General features: G+C 54.7%; 12 non-coding genes across 12 annotated transcripts; all 12 read right to left on the bottom strand.

Annotated features, from left to right (window-relative positions):
* Nucleotides 1-688: 688 nt before the first annotated feature.
* Nucleotides 689-780, bottom strand: LOC130707949 (small nucleolar RNA SNORD116). Its single transcript, XR_009007979.1, has one exon. It is a non-coding gene; the product is annotated as a small nucleolar RNA SNORD116 (small nucleolar RNA).
* A 388-nt stretch (nucleotides 781-1,168) lies between these two features.
* On the bottom strand, nucleotides 1,169-1,261 carry LOC130707986 (small nucleolar RNA SNORD116). Its single transcript, XR_009008015.1, has one exon. It is a non-coding gene; the product is annotated as a small nucleolar RNA SNORD116 (small nucleolar RNA).
* A 2,447-nt stretch (nucleotides 1,262-3,708) lies between these two features.
* On the bottom strand, nucleotides 3,709-3,800 carry LOC130707794 (small nucleolar RNA SNORD116). The gene has a single exon (XR_009007824.1). It is a non-coding gene; the product is annotated as a small nucleolar RNA SNORD116 (small nucleolar RNA).
* A 2,409-nt stretch (nucleotides 3,801-6,209) lies between these two features.
* LOC130707917 (small nucleolar RNA SNORD116) lies at nucleotides 6,210-6,301 on the bottom strand. The gene has a single exon (XR_009007946.1). It is a non-coding gene; the product is annotated as a small nucleolar RNA SNORD116 (small nucleolar RNA).
* A 387-nt stretch (nucleotides 6,302-6,688) lies between these two features.
* LOC130707985 (small nucleolar RNA SNORD116) lies at nucleotides 6,689-6,781 on the bottom strand. The gene has a single exon (XR_009008014.1). It is a non-coding gene; the product is annotated as a small nucleolar RNA SNORD116 (small nucleolar RNA).
* Nucleotides 6,782-9,228: 2,447 nt separating this feature from the next.
* LOC130707843 (small nucleolar RNA SNORD116) lies at nucleotides 9,229-9,320 on the bottom strand. The gene has a single exon (XR_009007872.1). It is a non-coding gene; the product is annotated as a small nucleolar RNA SNORD116 (small nucleolar RNA).
* A 2,409-nt stretch (nucleotides 9,321-11,729) lies between these two features.
* LOC130707907 (small nucleolar RNA SNORD116) lies at nucleotides 11,730-11,821 on the bottom strand. Its single transcript, XR_009007936.1, has one exon. It is a non-coding gene; the product is annotated as a small nucleolar RNA SNORD116 (small nucleolar RNA).
* Nucleotides 11,822-12,208: 387 nt separating this feature from the next.
* Nucleotides 12,209-12,301, bottom strand: LOC130707984 (small nucleolar RNA SNORD116). The gene has a single exon (XR_009008013.1). It is a non-coding gene; the product is annotated as a small nucleolar RNA SNORD116 (small nucleolar RNA).
* Nucleotides 12,302-14,744: 2,443 nt separating this feature from the next.
* LOC130707904 (small nucleolar RNA SNORD116) lies at nucleotides 14,745-14,836 on the bottom strand. The gene has a single exon (XR_009007933.1). It is a non-coding gene; the product is annotated as a small nucleolar RNA SNORD116 (small nucleolar RNA).
* Nucleotides 14,837-15,224: 388 nt separating this feature from the next.
* LOC130707983 (small nucleolar RNA SNORD116) lies at nucleotides 15,225-15,317 on the bottom strand. The gene has a single exon (XR_009008012.1). It is a non-coding gene; the product is annotated as a small nucleolar RNA SNORD116 (small nucleolar RNA).
* Nucleotides 15,318-17,764: 2,447 nt separating this feature from the next.
* On the bottom strand, nucleotides 17,765-17,856 carry LOC130707793 (small nucleolar RNA SNORD116). The gene has a single exon (XR_009007823.1). It is a non-coding gene; the product is annotated as a small nucleolar RNA SNORD116 (small nucleolar RNA).
* Nucleotides 17,857-20,266: 2,410 nt separating this feature from the next.
* LOC130707903 (small nucleolar RNA SNORD116) lies at nucleotides 20,267-20,358 on the bottom strand. Its single transcript, XR_009007932.1, has one exon. It is a non-coding gene; the product is annotated as a small nucleolar RNA SNORD116 (small nucleolar RNA).
* Between the last annotated feature and the right edge of the window lie 153 nt (nucleotides 20,359-20,511).

The raw sequence follows: 20,511 nt of genomic DNA, 5'->3' as shown, positions 1-20,511 counted from the left end.
CATCTATCCACCCAACAGTAAGCCTGTGGGCTTAGCCAACACTCTCACGTGTATTTCCCGCTCGCCTTGCCTTCCTCTCTCCACCAGGATCCAAACGAATCCACCCCTCACCTAAGTAGCTTGATATCCCCTGGATTTGCCTAAGGCATTTTCCAACCTCTCCCCACACAACACACAAGCAGGACACAACCCAAGGAGGCGCCATCAGCGTCGCCCAAATCCCGGGGACAGTGGCCCATTTCATTTCCCCCGACCATCAGGGCAAACCTAAACTATATCCCACCTCCCAAGCTGAACAGGACATAGAGGCCTGGCCTGGCCAGGACTCCTTCTCTGACCCTGAGTGCAGAGACTTCTGTTTCCTTGCGGGAACAAGGCAACGGCCTGAGCTTGAGGGTGGCCTGTAGATCTCAATGGCAAGCCAGAGGAGTACCAGTGGCTCACGCTTCCTTTCGCACCTGCACGCTGACCGCGGCAGGGGATAGCAGTTCTGGCTAGACTCAGGTGCCCAGAGACGTCAAGTTGTCCTTAGCCCTCCCATGTAGATGGACATCCCAGGCTCCTTTCCACATGGCTCTTTCTGCACGAGAAGCCCGCCACCCTCAACTTGAACAATGTTGCTGCGCACGCCCACAGTAGCAAATGCAACATGGACCTCTTCCTAATTTTCCTTTGGGAGCCACGTGCTGGATATCAGTTAGGATGAGAAGACGGTAGGTATTGCTCATTCATTTTGTTTAAATTTCCAAGGAATGCATTTATGGGAGTCATCACTGATCCACGCTCCTGCTCAAAGGATGGACATGCAAAGTCGCGGACTGTCAGCAATCTCAATCCTCTCAGCAGTAGGGAGCGGCCAGACTCGAGCCACGGGGCAGGAAGTGCACCCAAGTCTCAGGGCATCGGAGCTCGGGTGCCCCAGGAAGAGCACAGAATGTGACGGTGTAGTCGCGCGGCACAAGTCTCCGTGGCCAAACATCTATGTTTCTTCAAAGAAGTTCCGTTTACCCCCACAAGGTTTCTACCAGGAACCTTGTCGAGCCAGAGGCGATGCCCTTCGATCACACAGAAAGCTATTGGCATTGGAGATATTCCAATGCCCAAACTGGCAGGGCAAACCCTTGCAGCAACTGGGTTACTTGCCCTGGCGCCTTCTATTTTCGCCCCCGGGCCCGTCAGTGACATGACCGCGGAGAAACCTGAGACCCATTCATTTGTTCAGAGTTCCAAGCAGTGCATTTATGGGAGTCATCATCAATCCACCTGCTCAAAGGCTGCACGTTCAAAGTCGCAGGCTCCACCACGGGGCAGCCACCGATCTCAAGCATGTCAGCAGTCAGGAGCGGCCAGAGCCGACCCACGGGGCTGCAAATGGATCTAAGGATCATGGCATCATATCTGGGGTGCCCCTGGAAGAGCCAAGAAGGTGAGGGTGTAGTCTCAGTGCACAAGTCCCCGTGGCCAAACATCTAGGTTTCTGCAAAGAAATTCCGCTCACCACCACAAGGTTCCTACTAGGATACTAAAGGACTTCACGCCAAAACCACTCTGACACTCTTTCGCCTCACCTTGCCTCACCTTGCCACACTGTCCTCACCTCCCTAGGTGTCACGGAGTATACAGAGGGCCACATGCTGCTGCAGGTGTTTGTTCCCTGGCACTCCACCACCTGCCTCAGGGTGACAGAACACAGGGATGTTTGAGAAAAGTGAAGGGGCGCACAGAGGCAAAGGGTGATACCGCCCAGCGATGTGCACTATATCTCCCCTCAACATTTAATTTGCAGCCCATCATGTCTGTGTGTCCACAGCCAAACGTGAATGCATCGTGGCACAGATGCCTTCAGAGCACACGCGCATCAGCACAAAGAGCAGGGCCGTCCATCAACCCCCTGGTATGGGCCTTGAACTTCCCCGCCTGAGCCACCTCCCCGCCGACACAGCATAGGGATGTCATCCTGAACCGCTGAGACACCCTCAGGGGAACTGGGATTACTCAGCGGAAGAGCCACTGCCCTCTGGAGAACCAAACCAATCCTGGTGCATACGCTTCCACACAATGGACTCACCCTCAAGGGGAAATGTGATCCCTGAGATCTTCCACAAGGGAACGGCCCTTGGCCAAATGGGACGACCTCCAACAAAAGCAGCTTGTAGGGACCGGTGACAAAACGCACCAGAGGAACTCCTGGACTGAACAATGGAGATTCACCTGCAGCCATACTTCCTGGCCTGCTGCCAAGACTGGCAACCTACCCTTGGCCCACACACAAAGCTAATGGCATGGGAATCATTCCGACGCCCAATGTGGCGGGGCAAACCCTTGCAGCAATTGTGTAACTTGCAGTGGTGTCTGGTAGTTTCACACTCTGGGCCCATCAGTGACGTGACATTGGGGAAACCCTGGGGCCCAGGTCCTCTACAAGCCACTTGTTACCCACAGCCATGCAACGACAGAACCCAGACAACAGCCTAGACACTTGAACTGGTATGACTTGTCTCCCCTTTGGCCAGGCTCGCCGGATACCACAGTTTCGGTGTACCAGCGGTGGCAGGAAAAATGACACCCACACCACACATCCTCTCCTGCCCTTAAACCTGTAGCCTTTCCTTGGCAGCCGACTCCCTTGTTTCTGCATGGTTGCGCCCAATGACCTCCGGGTACAGCTCCAATCCTCAGGGAACGCTATGAGGGCCAGGTATAGAAACGATGCTTGGCTGTCCTCAGGAACACCTTCACATCTTCAACACAGGGGGAACGTGGCCAGACAGGGACAAAACACCCCAAGGCCTCCAAATTGGCCCCCATGAGAAGACACCATACTGTGCCATGAAGGCAAACATTCACTGGCACAAGGACCCGCCATGAAGCAAATCGACCAAGGAGAGGAAAGAGGCGGGACAGTCCACAACTGTGCTCCCGTATTCCCTCCCTACACGTGCCTCCAGATGCTCCTGAGGGAATCCCAAATGTGTTCTGGGAACCCCATGGCCACCGTCGATGTATCCACCCACCAGTAAACCTGTGGGCTTAGCCAGCCATCTCACGTGTCTCTTTCACTCGCCTTGCCTTACTCTCTCTCCACCGGGATCCCAACGTGTCACGGCAAGATGCCAGAGCCACCCCTCACCAAAGAAGCTTGCCGTGACCAAGTCTGACTAAGGCATTTTTCAGCCCCTTCACACAGCACGCACAAGCAGGACACAACCCGAGGAGGAGCCATCAGATTGGCCAAACTCCCAGGAACAGTGACCCATTTGATTTCTCCCCTCATCAGGAGAAACCTAAACTGCATCTGGTCTCCCACGCAGAACATGACAAAGAAGCCTGCCCTAGGCCTGGAATCCTCTTCTGACCCTGAGCCTACAAACGTCAGTTTCTTTGAGGCCACAAGGCAATGACCAGCAGGTGGGGGCAGCCTGTAGAACCCAAGTGCAGGCGGCAGAACCAGCAATGGCTCACGCTTCCTCTCCTACCTGCATGCTGAACCGTGGCAGGGGACAGCAGTCCTGGCTAGATTAAGGAACCCAGAGACGGCACGCTGTCCCAAGCCTTCCCACCTGGATTGGCATCCCAGGCTCCTTTCCCAATGGCTCTTCTCCCCATGAGATGACCACAACCCTCAACTTGAACAACGTGGCTGTGGACACCCACGACCGCAAATGCAACGTGAACCTCTCCCTACTTTCCTTTTGGGAGCCACGTGCTGGACCTCAGTTCCAACGAGGAGACGGTAGGGATTTCTCACTCATTTTGTTCAGATTTCCAAGGAATGCATTTGTGGGAGTCATCATCGATCCAAGCACATGCTCGAACGGTGGACATGCAAAGTTGCAGATTCCACCACGGGACGGCCAGCGAGCTGAATCATATCAGCGTACAGAAGTGGCCAGAGCCGAGCCATGGGTCAGGAAATGCAGCCAGTTCTCAGGGCATCAAAGCTCGTGTTCCCCGAGAAAAGACCAGAAGGTGAGGGTGTAGCCCCGGTGCACACGTTCCTGTCGCCAAACCTTTAGGTTTAGCAAAGAAGTGTCGCTTACCGCAACAAGGGTTAAAGCAGGATCCTCATGGAATGCACGCCAACACCCCTCCGAGACTCCTTCGCCTGGCCTCGCCTTGCCACACCGTCCTCACTTCAACGGGTATCAGGGATTATACGGATGGCCCCAGGCTGCTGCTGGCATTCCTTCCCTGGCATTCCACCTGGCTCGGGGTGAGAGAACACACACATGCTTGAGGAGGGTGCCCGTGCGCACCGAGGGAAAGGGCGATACCACCCAGCGATGTGTGTTCTATCTCTCCTCAACATTTCATTTGCTGTCCATCTTGCCTGTGTGTCCACAGCCAAACGTGAAAGCATTGTGTCACAGGTGCCTTCAGAGCATGCGGCCATCAGGACAAAGAGTGCCGCTGACCAAAAACCCCCTGTTCTCGGACCATGAAATTCCTCTCCTGAGCCATCTGCCCTCCATCACAGCAAAAGGATGTCTTCCTGTTCCCCTGAGACACCCTCAGGACAACAGGGCCCCCTCAGCCTAAGAGCAAGTGCCCTCTATGGGAACAAACACGCCTTTGGCACTTATGATTAAACACAGTGGACATGCTCTCAAGGGGAGAGGTCTTCCATAAGGGAAGGGCCCTTGGCCGAATATGACGTCCTCCATCAAAAGCGGCGCGTAGGGACCCATGAAAAAGGGCACCTGAGGAACCCCTGGACTGATCAAGGGAGACTCACCAGCAGGTATACTTCCTCATCTCCTGCCAAGTCAGAGGAACTTCCCTAGGAACGCAACCAAAGCTAATGGCAAGGGAGCCATTCCAATGCCCAAAGTGGCGGGCCAAACCCTTGCAGCAATGGGTAACTTACTGTAGCACCTTGCACATTTGCATTCTTCCCTTCAAGGACAAGACCTTGGAGAAACCATGAGACCCAGGTCCTCCAGAACCAACGTGTCACCCACAGCCGTGCAATGAGAGAACGCATCCAACATCCTGCACCCTTGAACCGGCGTGACTTCTCTGGCTTGAAGCCATGCACGCTGGAGATCACAGGCTCACAGCACCAGAAGGTGGCAGGACAAAATGACCCCGGCAGCACACATTCACTCCAGCCCTTAAACCTGTAGCGTTTCCTTGGCAGCCAACTCCCTTCTTTCTGCATGGTTGGGCCCAAAGACCTCCGGGAAGAGCGCCAAACCTCAGGGAATGCTATGCCGACCTGGTATAGCAAGGACGCTGGGCTGTCCTAAGGAACACCTTAACATCCTCAACATAGGGGCAATGAGGCCACACAGGGACAAAACATCCCAACGGCTCCAAATCGGTCCCAGTGAGAAGACACCATCCTGTGCCGTGAAGGCACCATTCGCTGGAACAAGGATCCGCCGTGAAGCACATTGAGAAAGGAGAGGAAAAGGTTGGCATGGTCCACGAATGTGCACCTGTATTCCTTCTCTACACGGGACTCCAAATGCTCCTGAAGATATCCCAAAAGAGTTCCGGGAACCCTATGTCCACCGACCATCTATCCACCCAACAGTAAGCCTGTGGGCTTAGCCAACACTCTCACGTGTATTTCCCGCTCGCCTTGCCTTCCTCTCTCCACCAGGATCCAAACGAATCCACCCCTCACCTAAGTAGCTTGATATCCCCTGGATTTGCCTAAGGCATTTTCCAACCTCTCCCCACACAACACACAAGCAGGACACAACCCAAGGAGGCGCCATCAGCGTCGCCCAAATCCCGGGGACAGTGGCCCATTTCATTTCCCCCGACCATCAGGGCAAACCTAAACTATATCCCACCTCCCAAGCTGAACAGGACATAGAGGCCTGGCCTGGCCAGGACTCCTTCTCTGACCCTGAGTGCAGAGACTTCTGTTTCCTTGCGGGAACAAGGCAACGGCCTGAGCTTGAGGGTGGCCTGTAGATCTCAATGGCAAGCCAGAGGAGTACCAGTGGATCACGCTTCCTTTCGCACCTGCACGCTGACCGCGGCAGGGGATAGCAGTTCTGGCTAGACTCAGGTGCCCAGAGACGTCAAGTTGTCCTTAGCCCTCCCATGTAGATGGACATCCCAGGCTCCTTTCCACATGGCTCTTTCTGCACGAGAAGCCCGCCACCCTCAAGTTGAACAATGTTGCTGCGCACGCCCACAGTAACAAATGCAACATGGACCTCTCCCTAATTTTCCTTTGGGAGCCACGTGCTGGATCTCAGTTAGGATGAGAAGACGGTAGGTATTGCTCATTCATTTTGTTTAGATTTCCAAGGAATGCATTTATGGGAGTCATCACTGATCCACGCTCTTGCTCAAAGGCTGGACGTGCAAAGTCGCGGACTGTCAGCAAGCTCAATCCTCTCAGCAGTAGGGAGCGGCCAGACTCGAGCCACGGGGCAGGAAGTGCACCCAAGTCTCAGGGCATCGTAGCTCGGGTGCCTCAGGAAGAGCACAGAATGTGACGGTGTAGTCTCGCGGCACAAGTCTCCGTGGCCAAACATCTATGTTTCTTCAAAGAAGTTCCGTTTACCCCCACAAGGTTTCTACCAGGAACCTTGTCGAGCCAGAGGCGATGCCCTTCGATCACACAGAAATCTATTGGCATTGGAGATATTCCAATGCCCAAACTGGCAGGGCAAACCCTTGCAGCAACTGGGTTACTTGCCTGGCGCCTTGTATTTTCGCCCCCGGGCCCGTCAGTGACATGACCGCGGAGAAACCTGAGACCCATTCATTTGTTCAGAGTTCCAAGCAGTGCATTTATGGGAGTCATCATCAATCCACCTGCTCAAAGGCTGCACGTTTAAAGTCGCAGGCTCCACCACGGGGCAGCCACCGATCTCAAGCATGTCAGCAGTCAGGAGCGGCCAGAGCCGACCCACGGGGCTGCAAATGGATCTAAGGATCATGGCATCATATCTGGGGTGCCCCTGGAAGAGCCAAGAAGGTGAGGGTGTAGTCTCAGTGCACAAGTCCCCGTGGCCAAACATCTAGGTTTCTGCAAAGAAGTTCCACTCACCACCACAAGGTTCCTACGGGGATCCTCAAGGACTTCACGCCAAAACCACTCTGAGACTCTTTTGCCTTGACTTGCCTCACCTTGCCGCACTCTCCTTACTTCACCAGGTATCATGGACTATAGAGAGGGGCCCATGCTGCTGCAGGTGTTTGTTCCCTGGCACTCCACCACCTGCCTCAGGGTGACAGAACACAGGGATGTTTGAGAAAAGTGAAGGGGCGCACAGAGGCAAAGGGTGATACCGCCCAGCGATGTGCACTATATCTCCCCTCAACATTTAATTTGCAGCCCATCATGTCTGTGTGTCCACAGCCAAACGTGAATGCATCGTGGCACAGATGCCTTCAGAGCACACGCGCATCAGCACAAAGAGCAGGGCCGTCCATCAACCCCCTGGTATGGGCCTTGAACTTCCCCGCCTGAGCCACCTCCCCGCCGACACAGCATAGGGATGTCATCCTGAACCGCTGAGACACCCTCAGGGGAACTGGGATTACTCAGCGGAAGAGCCACTGCCCTCTGGACCACCAAACCAATCCTGGTGCATACGCTTCCACACAATGGACTCACCCTCAAGGGGAAATGTGATCCCTGAGATCTTCCACAAGGGAACGGCCCTTGGCCAAATGGGACGACCTCCAACAAAAGCAGCTTGTAGGGACCGGTGACAAAACGCACCAGAGGAACTCCTGGACTGAACAATGGAGATTCACCTGCAGCCATACTTCCTGGCCTGCTGCCAAGACTGGCAACCTACCCTTGGCCCACACACAAAGCTAATGGCATGGGAATCATTCCGACGCCCAATGTGGCGGGGCAAACCCTTGCAGCAATTGTGTAACTTGCAGTGGTGTCTGGTAGTTTCACACTCTGGGCCCATCAGTGACGTGACATTGGGGAAACCCTGGGGCCCAGGTCCTCTACAAGCCACTTGTTACCCACAGCCATGCAACGACAGAACCCAGACTACAGCCTACACACTTGAACCGGTATGACTTGTCTCTCCTTTGGCCAGGCTCGCCGGATACCACAGTCTCGGTGTACCAGCGGTGGCAGGAAAAATGACACCCACACCACACATCCTCTCCTGCCCTTAAACCTGTAGCCTTTCCTTGGCAGCCGACTCCCTTGTTTCTGCATGGTTGCGCCCAATGACCTCCGGGTACAGCTCCAATCCTCAGGGAACGCTATGAGGGCCGGGTATAGAAACGATGCTTGGCTGTCCTCAGGAACAGCTTCACATCTTCAACACAGGGGGAACGTGGCCAGACAGGGACAAAACACCCCAAGGCCTCCAAATCGGCCCCCATGAGAAGACACCATACTGTGCCATGAAGGCAACCATTCGCTGGCACAAGGACCCGCCATGAAGCAAATCGACCAAGGAGAGGAAAGAGGCGGGACAGTCCACAACTGTGCTCCCGTATTCCCTCCCTACACGTGCCTCCAGATGCTCCTGAGGGAATCCCAAATGTGTTCTGGGAACCCCATGGCCACCGTCGATGTATCCACCCACCAATAAACCGGTGGGCTTAGCCAGCCATCTCACGTGTCTCTTTCACACGCCTTGCCTTACTCTCTCTCCACCAGGATCCCAACGTGTCACGGCAAGATGCCAGAGCCAACCCTCACCAAAGAAGCTTGCCGTGACCAAGTCTGACTAAAGCATTTTTCAGCCCCTTCACACAGCACGCACAAGCAGGACACAACCCGAGGAGGAGCCATCAGATTGGCCAAACTCCCAGGAACAGTGACCCATTTGATTTCTCCCCTCATCAGGAGAAACCTAAACTGCATCTGGTCTCCCACGCAGAACATGACAAAGAAGCCTGCCCTAGGCCTGGAATCCTCTTCTGACCCTGAGCCTACAAACGTCAGTTTCTTTGAGGCCACAAGGCAATGACCAGCAGGTGGGGGCAGCCTGTAGAACCCAAGTGCAGGCGGCAGAACCAGCAATGGCTCACGCTTCCTCTCCTACCTGCATGCTGAACCGTGGCAGGGGACAGCAGTCCTGGCTAGATCAAGGAACCCAGAGACGGCACGCTGTCCCAAGCCTTCCCACCTGGATTGGCATCCCAGGCTCCTTTCCCAATGGCTCTTCTCCCCATGAGATTACCACAACCCTCAACTTGAACAACGTGGCTGTGGACACCCACGGCCGCAAATGCAACGTGAACCTCTCCCTACTTTCCTTTTGGGAGCCACGTGCTGGACCTCAGTTCCAACGAGGAGACGGTAGGGATTTCTCACTCATTTTTTTCAGATTTCCAAGGAATGCATTTGTGGGAGTCATCATCGATCCAAGCACATGCTCGAACGGTGGACATGCAAAGTTGCAGATTCCACCATGGGACGGCCAGCGAGCTGAATCATATCAGCGTACAGAAGTGGCCAGAGCCGAGCCATGGGTCAGGAAATGCAGCCAGTTCTCAGGGCATCAAAGCTCGTGTTCCCCGAGAAAAGACCAGAAGGTGAGGGTGTAGCCCCGGTGCACACGTTCCTGTCGCCAAACCTTTAGGTTTAGCAAAGAAGTGTCGCTTACCGCAACAAGGGTTAAAGCAGGATCCTCATGGAATGCACGCCAACACCCCTCCGAGACTCCTTCGCCTGGCCTCGCCTTGCCACACCGTCCTCACTTCAACGGGTATCAGGGATTATACGGATGGCCCCAGGCTGCTGCTGGCATTCCTTCCCTGGCATTCCACCTGGCTCGGGGTGAGAGAACACACACATGCTTGAGGAGGGTGCCCGTGCGCACCGAGGGAAAGGGCGATACCACCCAGCGATGTGTGTTCTATCTCTCCTCAACATTTCATTTGCTGTCCATCTTGCCTGTGTGTCCACAGCCAAACGTGAAAGCATTGTGTCACAGGTGCCTTCAGAGCGTGCGGCCATCAGGACAAAGAGTGCCGCTGACCAAGAACCCCCTGTTCTCGGACCATGAAATTCCTCTCCTGAGCCATCTGCCCTCCATCACAGCAAAAGGATGTCTTCCTGTTCCCCTGAGACACCCTCAGGACAACAGGGCCCCCTCAGCCTAAGAGCAAGTGCCCTCTATGGGAACAAACACGCCTTTGGCACTTATGATTAAACACAGTGGACACGCTCTCAAGGGGAGAGATCTTCCATAAGGGAGGGGCCCTTGGCCGAATATGACGTCCTCCATCAAAAGCGGCTCGTAGGGACCCATGAAAAAGGGCACCTGAGGAACCCCTGGACTGATCAAGGGAGACTCACCAGCAGGTATACTTCCTCATCTCCTGCCAAGTCAGAGGAACTTCCCTAGGACCGCAACCAAAGCTAATGGCAAGGGAGCCATTCCAATGCCCAAAGTGGCGGGCCAAACCCTTGCAGCAACTGGGTAACTTATCGTAGCACCTTGCACATTTGCATTCTTCCCTTCAAGGACAAGACCTTGGAGAAAGCATGAGACCCAGGTCCTCCAGAACCAACGTGTCACCCACAGCCGTGCAATGAGAGAACGCATCCAACATCCTGCACCCTTGAACCAGCGTGACTTCTCTGGCTTGAAGCCATGCACGCTGGAGATCACAGGCTCACAGCACCAGAAGGTGGCAGGACAAAATGACCCCGGCAGCACACATTCACTCCAGCCCTTAAACCTGTAGCGTTTCCTTGGCAGCCAACTCCCTTCTTTCTGCATGGTTGGGCCCAAAGACCTCCGGGAAGTGCGCCAAACCTCAGGGAATGCTATGCCGACCTGGTATAGCAGTGACGCTGGGCTGTCCTAAGGAACACCTTAACATCCTCAACATAGGGGCAATGAGGCCACACAGGGACAAAACTTCCCAACGGCTCCAAATCGGTCCCAGTGAGAAGACACCATCCTGTGCCGTGAAGGCACCATTCGCTGGAACAAGGATCCGCCATGAAGCACATTGAGAAAGGAGAGGAAAAGGTTGGCATGGTCCACGAATGTGCACCTGTATTCCTTCCCTACACGGGACTCCAAATGCTCCTGAAGATATCCCAAAGAGTTCCGGGAACCCTATGTCCACCGACCATCTATCCACCCAACAGTAAGCCTGTGGGCTTAGCCAACACTCTCACGTGTATTTCCCGCTCGCCTTGCCTTCCTCTCTCCACCAGGATCCAAACGAATCCACCCATCACCTAAGTAGCTTGATATCCCCTGGATTTGCCTAAGGCATTTTCCAACCTCTCCACACACAACACACAAGCAGGACACAACCCAAGGAGGCGCCATCAGCGTCGCCCAAATCCCGGGGACAGTGGCCCATTTCATTTCCCCCGACCATCAGGGCAAACCTAAACTATATCCCACCTCCCAAGCTGAACAGGACATAGAGGCCTGGCCTGGCCAGGACTCCTTCTCTGACCCTGAGTGCAGAGACTTCTGTTTCCTTGTGGGAACAAGGCAACGGCCTGAGCTTGAGGGTGGCCTGTAGATCTCAATGGCAAGCCAGAGGAGTACCAGTGGCTCACGCTTCCTTTCGCACCCGCACGCTGACCGCGGCAGGGGATAGCAGTTCTGGCTAGACTCAGGTGCCCAGAGACGTCAAGTTGTCCTTAGCCCTCCCATGTAGATGGACATCCCAGGCTCCTTTCCACATGGCTCTTTCTGCACGAGAAGCCCGCCACCCTCAACTTGAACAATGTTGCTGCGCACGCCCACAGTAACAAATGCAACATGGACCTCTCCCTAATTCTCCTTTGGGAGCCACGTGCTGGATCTCAGTTAGGATGAGAAGACGGTAGTTATTGCTCATTCATTTTGTTTAGATTTCCAAGGAATGCATTTATGGGAGTCATCACTGATCCACGCTCTTGCTCAAAGGCTGGACGTGCAAAGTCGCGGACTGTCAGCAAGCTCAATCCTCTCAGCAGTAGGGAGCGGCCAGACTCGAGCCACGGGGCAGGAAGTGCACCCAAGTCTCAGGGCATCGGAGCTCGGGTGCCTCAGGAAGAGCACAGAATGTGACGGTGTAGTCTCGCGGCACAAGTCTCCGTGGCCAAACATCTATGTTTCTTCAAAGAAGTTCCGTTTACCCCCACAAGGTTTCTACCAGGAACCTTGTCGAGCCAGAGGCGATGCCCTTCGATCACAGAGAAATCTATTGGCATTGGAGATATTCCAATGCCCAAACTGGCAGGGCAAACCCTTGCAGCAACTGGGTTACTTGCCTGGCGCCTTGTATTTTCGCCCCCGGGCCCGTCAGTGACATGACCGCGGAGAAACCTGAGACCCATTCATTTGTTCAGAGTTCCAAGCAGTGCATTTATGGGAGTCATCATCAATCCACCTGCTCAAAGGCTGCACGTTCAAAGTCGCAGGCTCCACCGCGGGGCAGCCACCGATCTCAAGCATGTCCGCAGTCAGGAGCGGCCAGAGCCGACCCACGGGGCTGCAAATGGATCTAAGGATCATGGCATCATATCTGGGGTGCCCCTGGAAGAGCCAAGAAGGTGAGGGTGTAGTCTCAGTGCACAAGTCCCCGTGGCCAAACATCTAGGTTTCTGCAAAGAAGTTCCACTCACCACCACAAGGTTCCTACGAGGATCGTCAAGGACTTCACGCCAAAACCACTCTGACACTCTTTCGCCTCGCCTTGCCTCACCTTGCCACACTGTCCTCACCTCGCCAGGTGTCACGGACTATACAGAGGGCCACATGCTGCTGCAGGTGTTTGTTCCCTGGCACTCCACCACCTGCCTCAGGGTGACAGAACACAGGGATGTTTGAGAAAAGTGAAGGGGCGCACAGAGGCAAAGGGTGATACCGCCCAGCGATGTGCACTATATCTCCCCTCAACATTTAATTTGCAGCCCATCATGTCTGTGTGTCCACAGCCAAACGTGAATGCATCGTGGCACAGATGCCTTCAGAGCACACGGGCATCAGCACAAAGAGCAGGGCCGTCCATCAACCCCCTGGTATGGGCCTTGAACTTCCCCGCCTGAGCCACCTCCCCGCCGACACAGCATAGGGATGTCATCCTGAACCGCTGAGACACCCTCAGGAACCGCTGAGTTCCTCAGGGGAAGTGGGATTACTCAGCGGAAGAGCCACTGCCCTCTGGAGAACCAAACCAATCCTGGTGCATACGCTTCCACACAATGGACTCACCCTCAAGGGGAAATGTGATCCCTGAGATCTTCCACAAGGGAACGGCCCTTGGCCAAATGGGACGACCTCCAACAAAAGCAGCTTGTAGGGACCGGTGACAAAACGCACCAGAGGAACTCCTGGACTGAACAATGGAGATTCACCTGCAGCCATACTTCCTGGTCTGCTGCCAAGACTGGCAACCTACCCTTGGCCCACACACAAAGCTAATGGCATGGGAATCATTCTGACGCCCAATGTGGCGGGCCAAACCCTTGCAGCAACTGGGTAACTTACCGTAGCACCTTGCACATTTGCATTCTTCCCTTCAAGGACAAGACCTTGGAGAAACCATGAGACCCAGGTCCTCCAGAACCAACGTGTCACCCACAGCCGTGCAATGAGAGAACACATCCAACATCCTGCACCCTTGAACCGGCGTGACTTCTCTGGCTTGAAGCCATGCACGCTGGAGATCACAGGCTCACAGCACCAGAAGGTGGCAGGACAAAATGACCCCGGCAGCACACATTCACTCCAACCCTTAAACCTGTAGCATTTCCTTGGCAGCCAACTCCCTTCTTTCTGCATGGTTGGGCCCAAAGACCTCCGGGAGAGCGCCAAACCTCAGGGAATGCTATGCCGACCTGGTATAGCAATGACGCTGGGCTGTCCTAAGGAACACCTTAACATCCTCAACATAGGGGCAATGAGGCCACACAGGGACAAAACATCCCAACGGCTCCAAATCGGTCCCAGTGAGAAGACACCATCCTGTGCCGTGAAGGCACCATTCGCTGGAACAAGGATCCGCCGTGAAGCACATTGAGAAAGGAGAGGAAAAGGTTGGCATGGTCCACGAATGTGCACCTGTATTCCTTCCCTACACGGGACTCCAAATGCTCCTGAAGATATCCCAAAAGAGTTCCGGGAACCCTATGTCCACCGACCATCTATCCACCCAACAGTAAGCCTGTGGGCTTAGCCAACACTCTCACGTGTATTTCCCGCTCGCCTTGCCTTCCTCTCTCCACCAGGATCCAAACGAATCCACCCCTCACCTAAGTAGCTTGATATCCCCTGGATTTGCCTAAGGCATTTTCCAACCTCTCCACACACAACACACAAGCAGGACACAACCCAAGGAGGCGCCATCAGCGTCGCCCAAATCCCGGGGACAGTGGCCCATTTCATTTCCCCCGACCATCAGGGCAAACCTAAACTATATCCCACCTCCCAAGCTGAACAGGACATAGAGGCCTGGCCTGGCCAGGACTCCTTCTCTGACCCTGAGTGCAGAGACTTCTGTTTCCTTGCGGGAACAAGGCAACGGCCTGAGCTTGAGGGTGGCCTGTAGATCTCAATGGCAAGCCAGAGGAGTACCAGTGGCTCACGCTTCCTTTCGCACCCATACGCTGACCGCGGCAGGGGATAGCAGTTCTGGCTAGACTCAGGTGCCCAGAGACGTCAAGTTGTCCTTAGCCCTCCCATGTAGATGGACATCCCAGGCTCCTTTCCACATGGCTCTTTCTGCACGAGAAGCCCGCCACCCTCAACTTGAACAATGTTGCTGCGCACGCCCACAGTAGCAAATGCAACATGGACCTCTCCCTAATTTTCCTTTGGGAGCCACATGCTGGACCTCAGTTAGGATGAGAAGACGGTAGGTATTGCTCATTCATTTTGTTTAGATTTCCAAGGAATGCATTTATGGGAGTCATCACTGATCCACGCTCCTGCTCAAAGGCTGGACATGCAAAGTCGCGGACTGTCAGCAAGCTCAATCCTCTCAGCAGTAGGGAGCGGCCAGACTCGAGCCACGGGGCAGGAAGTGCACCCAAGTCTCAGGGCATCGGAGCTCGGGTGCCCCAGGAAGAGCACAGAATGTGACGGTGTAGTCTCGCGGCACAAGTCTCCGTGGCCAAACATCTATGTTTCTTCAAAGAAGTTCCGTTTACCCCCACAAGGTTTCTACCAGGAACCTTGTCGAGCCAGAGGCGATGCCCTTCGATCACACAGAAATCTATTGGCATTGGAGATAGTCCAATGCCCAAACTGGCAGGGCAAACCCTTGCAGCAACTGTGTTACTTGCCCTCGCGCCTTGTATTTTCGCCACTGGGCCCGTCAGTGACATGACCGCGGAGAAACCTGAGACCCATTCATTTGTTCAGAGTTCCAAGCAGTGCATTTATGGGAGTCATCATCAATCCACCTGCTCAAAGGCTGCACGTTCAAAGTCGCAGGCTCCACCATGGGGCAGCCACCGATCTCAAGCATGTCAGCAGTCAGGAGCGGCCAGAGCCGACCCACGGGGCTGCAAATGGATCTAAGGATCATGGCATCATATCTGGGGTGCCCCTGGAAGAGCCAAGAAGGTGAGGGTGTAGTCTCAGTGCACAAGTCCCCGTGGCCAAACATCTAGGTTTCTGCAAAGAAATTCCGCTCACCACCACAAGGTTCCTACTAGGATACTAAAGGACTTCACGCCAAAACCACTCTGACACTCTTTCACCTCGCCTTGCCTCACCTTGCCACACTGTCCTCACCTCGCCAGGTGTCACGGACTATACAGAGGGCTACATGCTGCTGCAGGTGTTTGTTCCCTGGCACTCCACCACCTGCCTCAGGGTGACAGAACACAGGGATGTTTGAGAAAAGTGAAGGGGCGCACAGAGGCAAAGGGTGATACCGCCCAGCGATGTGCACTATATCTCCCCTCAACATTTAATTTGCAGCCCATCATGTCTGTGTGTCCACAGCCAAACGTGAATGCATCGTGGCACAGATGCCTTCAGAGCACACGGGCATCAGCACAAAGAGCAGGGCCGTCCATCAATCCCCTGGTATGGGCCTTGAACTTCCCCGCCTGAGCCACCTCCCGGCCGACACAGCATAGGGATGTCATCCTGAACCGCTGAGACACCCTCAGGGGAACTGGGATTACTCAGCGGAAGAGCCACTGCCCTCTGGAGAACCAAACCAATCCTGGTGCATACGCTTCCACACAATGGACTCACCCTCAAGGGGAAATGTGATCCCTGAGATCTTCCACAAGGGAACGGCCCTTGGCCAAATGGGACGACCTCCAACAAAAGCAGCTTGTAGGGACCGGTGACAAAACGCACCAGAGGAACTCCTGGACTGAACAATGGAGATTCACCTGCAGCCATACTTCCTGGCCTGCTGCCAAGACTGGCAACCTACCCTTGGCCCACACACAAAGCTAATGGCATGGGAATCATTCCGACGCCCAATGTGGCGGGGCAAACCCTTGCAGCAATTGTGTAACTTGCAGTGGTGTCTGGTACTTTCACACTCTGGGCCCATCAGTGACGTGACATTGGGGAAACCCTGGGGCCCAGGTCCTCTACAAGCCACTTGTTACCCACAGCCATGCAACGACAGAACCCAGACAACAGCCTAGACACTTGAACTGGTATGACTTGTCTCTCCGTTGGCCAGGCTCGCCGGATACCACAGTCTCGGTGTACCAGCGGTGGCAGGAAAAATGACACCCACACCACACATCCTCTCCTGCCCTTAAACCTGTAGCCTTTCCTTGGCAGCCGACTCCCTTGTTTCTGCATGGTTGCGCCCAATGACCTCCGGGTACAGCTCCAATCCTCAGGGAACGCTATGAGGGCCAGGTATAGAAACGATGCTTGGCTGTCCTCAGGAACACCTTCACATCTTCAACACAGGGGGAACGTGGCCAGACAGGGACAAAACACCCCAAGGCCTCCAAATCGGCCCCCATGAGAAGACAACATACTGTGCCATGAAGGCAACCATTCACTGGCACAAGGACCCGCCATGAAACAAATCGACCAAGGAGAGGAAAGAGGCGGGACAGTCCACAACTGTGCTCCCGTATTCCCTCCCTACACGTGCCTCCAGATGCTCCTGAGGGAATCCCAAATGTGTTCTGGGAACCCCATGGCCACCGTCGATGTATCCACCCACCAGTAAACCTGTGGGCTTAGCCAGCCATCTCACGGGTCTCTTTCACTCGCCTTGCCTTACTCTCTCTCTACCGGGATCCCAACGTGTCACGGCAAGATGCCAGAGCCACCCCTCACCAAAGAAACTTGCCGTGACCAAGTCTGACTAAGGAATTTTTCAGCACCTTCACACAGCACGCACAAGCAGGACACAACCCGAGGAGGAGCCATCAGATTGGCCAAACTCCCAGGAACAGTGACCCATTTGATTTCTCCCCTCATCAGGAGAAACCTAAACTGCATCTGGTCTCCCACGCAGAACATGACAAAGAAGCCTGCCCTAGGCCTGGAATCCTCTTCTGACCCTGAGCCTACAAACGTCAGTTTCTTTGAGGCCACAAGGCAATGACCAGCAGGTGGGGGCAGCCTGTAGAACCCAAGTGCAGGCGGCAGAACCAGCAATGGCTCACGCTTCCTCTCCTACCTGCATGCTGAACCGTGGCAGGGGACAGCAGTCCTGGCTAGATCAAGGAATCCAGAGACGGCACGCTGTCCCAAGCCTTCCCACCTGCATTGGCATCCCAGGCTCCTTTCCCAATGGCTCTTCTCCCCATGAGATGACCACAACCCTCAACTTGAACAACGTGGCTGTGGACACCCACGACCGCAAATGCAACGTGAACCTCTCCCTACTTTCCTTTTGGGAGCCACGTGCTGGACCTCAGTTCCAACGAGGAGACGGTAGGGATTTCTCACTCATTTTGTTCAGATTTCCAAGGAATGCATTTGTGGGAGTCATCATCGATCCAAGCACATGCTCGAACGGTGGACATGCAAAGTTGCAGATTCCACCATGGGACGGCCAGCGAGCTAAATCTTATCAGCGTACAGAAGTGGCCAGAGCCGAGCCGTGGGTCAGGAAATGCAGCCAGTTCTCAGGGCATCAAAGCTCGTGTTCCCCGAGAAAAGACCAGAAGGTGAGGGTGTAGCCCCGGTGCACACGTTCCTGTCGCCAAACCTTTAGGTTTAGCAAAGAAGTGTCGCTTACCGCAACAAGGGTTAAAGCAGGATCCTCATGGAATGCACGCCAACACCCCTCCGAGACTCCTTCGCCTGGCCTCGCCTTGCCACACCGTCCTCACTTCAACGGGTATCAGGGATTATACGGATGGCCCCAGGCTGCTGCTGGCATTCCTTCCCTGGCATTCCACCTGGCTCGGGGTGAGAGAACACACACATGCTTGAGGAGGGTGCCCGTGCGCACCGAGGGAAAGGGCGATACCACCCAGCGATGTGTGTTCTATCTCTCCTCAACATTTCATTTGCTGTCCATCTTGCCTGTGTGTCCACAGCCAAACGTGAAAGCACTGTGTCACAGGCGCCTTCAGAGCGTGTGGCCATCAGGACAAAGAATGCCGCTGACCAAGAACCCCCTGTTCTCGGACCATGAAATTCCTCTCCTGAGCCATCTGCCCTCCATCACAGCAAAGGGATGTCTTCTTGTTCCCCTGAGACACCCTCAGGACAACAGGGCACCCTCAGCCTAAGAGCAAGTGCCCTCTATGGGAACAAACACGCCTTTGGCACTTATGATTAAACACAGTGGACACGCTCTCAAGGGGAGAGATCTTCCATAAGGGAAGGGCCCTTGGCCGAATATGACGTCCTCCATCAAAAGCGGCGCGTAGGGACCCATGAAAAAGGGCACCTGAGGAACCCCTGGACTGATCAAGGGAGACTCACCAGCAGGTATACTTCCTCATCTCCTGCCAAGTCAGAGGAACTTCCCTAGGACCGCAACCAAAGCTAACGGCAAGGGAGCAATTCCAATGCCCAAAGTGGCGGGCCAAACCCTTGCAGCAACTGGGTAACTTACCGTAGCACCTTGCACATTTGCATTCTTCCCTTCAAGGACAAGACCTTGGAGAAACCATGAGACCCAGGTCCTCCAGAACCAACGTGTCACCCACAGCCGTGCAATGAGAGAACGCCTCCAACATCCTGCACCCTTGAACCGGCGTGACTTCTCTGGCTTGAAGCCATGCACGCTGGAGATCACAGGCTCACAGCACCAGAAGGTGGCAGGACAAAATGACCCCGGCAGCACACATTCACTCCAGCCCTTAAACCTGTAGCGTTTCCTTGGCAGCCAACTCCCTTCTTTCTGCATGGTTGGGCCCAAAGACCTCCGGGAAGAGCGCCAAACCTCAGGGAATGCTATGCCGACCTGGTATAGCAAGGACGCTGGGCTGTCCTAAGGAACACCTTAACATCCTCAACATAGGGGCAATGAGGCCACACAGGGACAAAACATCCCAACGGCTCCAAATCGGTCCCAGTGAGAAGACACCATCCTGTGCCGTGAAGGCACCATTCGCTGGAACAAGGATCCGCCGTGAAGCACATTGAGAAAGGAGAGGAAAAGGTTGGCATGGTCCACGAATGTGCACCTGTATTCCTTCCCTACACGGGCCTCCAAATGCTCCTGAAGATATCCCAAAAGAGTTCCGGGAACCCTATGTCCACCGACCATCTATCCACCCAACAGTAAGCCTGTGGGCTTAGCCAACACTCTCACGTGTATTTCCCGCTCGCCTTGCCTTCCTCTCTCCACCAGGATCCAAACGAATCCACCCCTCACCTAAGTAGCTTGATATCCCCTGGATTTGCCTAAGGCATTTTCCAACCTCTCCACACACAACACACAAGCAGGACACAACCCAAGGAGGCGCCATCAGCGTCGCCCAAATCCCGGGGACAGTGGCCCATTTCATTTCCCCCGACCATCAGGGCAAACCTAAACTATATCCCACCTCCCAAGCTGAACAGGACATAGAGGCCTGGCCTGGCCAGGACTCCTTCTCTGACCCTGAGTGCAGAGACTTCTGTTTCCTTGCGGGAACAAGGCAACGGCCTGAGCTTGAGGGTGGCCTGTAGATCTCAATGGCAAGCCAGAGGAGTACCAGTGGCTCACGCTTCATTTCGCACCCGCACGCTGACCACGGCAGGGGATAGCAGTTCTGGCTAGACTCAGGTGCCCAGAGACGTCAAGTTGTCCTTAGCCCTCCCATGTAGATGGACATCCCAGGCTCCTTTCCACATGGCTCTTTCTGCACGAGAAGCCCGCCACCCTCAACTTGAACAATGTTGCTGCGCACGCCCACAGTAGCAAATGCAACATGGACCTCTCCCTAATTTTCCTTTGGGAGCCACGTGCTGGACCTCAGTTAGGATGAGAAGACGGTAGGTATTGCTCATTCATTTTGTTTAGATTTCCAAGGAATGCATTTATGGGAGTCATCACTGATCCACGCTCCTACTCAAAGGCTGGACGTGCAAAGTCGCGGACTGTCAGCAAGCTCAATCCTCTCAGCAGTAGGGAGCGGCCAGACTCGAGCCACGGGGCAGGAAGTGCACCCAAGTCTCAGGGCATCGGAGCTTGGGTGCCCCAGGAAGAGCACAG

Source organism: Balaenoptera acutorostrata, chromosome 3 (assembly GCF_949987535.1).
Source record: "Balaenoptera acutorostrata chromosome 3, mBalAcu1.1, whole genome shotgun sequence".
Lineage (NCBI taxonomy): Eukaryota > Metazoa > Chordata > Mammalia > Artiodactyla > Balaenopteridae > Balaenoptera > Balaenoptera acutorostrata.
The sequence above is the reverse complement of the archived record's forward strand: the minus strand, read 5'-3'. Positions and strand labels throughout refer to the sequence as shown.